This window comes from Triticum urartu, chromosome 7A, assembly GCF_056163025.1.
Source record: "Triticum urartu cultivar PI428250 chromosome 7A, HENAU_Tu73, whole genome shotgun sequence".
Lineage (NCBI taxonomy): Eukaryota > Viridiplantae > Streptophyta > Magnoliopsida > Poales > Poaceae > Triticum > Triticum urartu.
In genome coordinates, this window is record NC_141879.1 from 685375590 (window position 1) to 685377161 (window position 1572).

Consider the following 1572-nt stretch of genomic DNA (forward strand, 5'->3'; position numbering starts at 1 on the left):
CCTTCAAAATTCCTATGAAAATGCTTTGGATCAAAGAGGCCAAACGGTTCAACGACTCTTGTCTCACACACCATTTCATTGTTGCAAACATTGGCGCATGTTGTGGCAACGACTGGGCTCGCCTCCAAACGGGGTCTTGCTTGATTTTTCCCGGTGGTTCACTCAGGGCCGAGCCGGCAAAATCGGAGGCCCTGTGCAAAATTCTAAAATGGTCTCTACCGTGCTTAAGAAACACTACATAAACATAACTATAGTAATATAAAAATTACAATATCTTACATGCCAACTGAAAATATCAAGAATCATACCTATTCTTGGTTGTATAGTATTCACTTAAACAATATCATCTTTCTGGGACCAAGTTAAATCCTCTATTTTTTTGTTTGTCCAAACACTTTTGATAACAAGATTCATGTTTTCTAAACGAAGACATGACTTGCCACTTGGATCTGCAATACTAAACGCCTAATAGATGAAAAGAAAAAAAAATCAACCACAAGATTTTAGTACGACTAAATAGCGGGCGGAAAGCGAAACTCATGGTAAGGGATCACAGGATCACCGATTATTGACGCGAAGATGCTTAAAAATTCGGAGATTGAAAGATGACCTGATCTTTCCTTGCCTTCAGAATACCGATGAAACAGATCCTCCCTGTGGGCTCCTGTGTCCTGTCTCCTAGAAAGAATCTACCACCTTGGATTGGAACTGAAGTACTGAAACATCTCGACCGTGGATTCAACACCAAGAAAAGAGAACTGGACAGAGGAGTCGGGAGCCCTAACCTGCCGCGTCCAGCGATGGCCGCCAGCGCCAGACGAATGGACGAAGGAACGCCTCGTCGCTTCGCTCGTCTCTCGATCCATGGATGAGGCGTTACCCCCGACGGCCGGATGGGGGGCTTCTTCACGCGCGGCAGACGCAAGGAACAGAGGCCCATATCGAAGACTGAAGGCCCATCTATACAGAGGAAGTAGTACTATTGTGTAAAATTTTTGGGGCCCTCAAAAACGGGGGGCCCTGTGCAGCCGCACAGGTCGCACCCCCCGGGCTCGGGCCTGGGTTCACTGGGGTCAATTAACAACGTGGTGACACATTTACGTGGCATGCCTTTCGGCAGTCTCACCAAATGTGACGTCATGGCGGCTCCGATTGTGCTGTAGAGATGCCACATTCCCCATACTTGCACATTGACACCTTTGGTATGTGTTTTTTTTATCTTGGACGGGATTGTGCGTCGGCTATAACCTAAAGGCCAGCGTTGGGGTTGCTCGATTAGGGTTAGTCAGCGTTAGGTGGCAACACATTTGTGGACATGGGCAGGCTTTATTTCGGGAATCATCCATATAGACGCCTACAAAATGATAGGTGGAGGAGTGTGAGGGAGCGGCGAGGTAAAGTTATGCCTCCCATCCGATGAGGACATAGATATCATTGTTACACCCACAACCCCCTCTCGCTACACATGTTCAAGTTCTAGAAAATTGACGACCTGTCACTAGAACATTGGAGCATGAACAATCATAGAGATTGAGACGAGCCCGCAGGGAACGGCAATGGAGCCTCAAGCAC

At 47.3% G+C, this 1572-nt stretch overlaps 1 long non-coding RNA gene across 1 annotated transcript; it reads right to left on the reverse strand.

The window, feature by feature from the left end:
* Positions 1 to 293: 293 nt before the first annotated feature.
* LOC147961501 (uncharacterized) lies at positions 294 to 1056 on the reverse strand. The gene is made up of 2 exons (XR_015612171.1): positions 786 to 1056; positions 294 to 689 (listed from the first exon to the last, which is right to left on the reverse strand). It is a non-coding gene; the product is annotated as an uncharacterized LOC147961501 (long non-coding RNA).
* Positions 1057 to 1572: the final 516 nt, after the last annotated feature.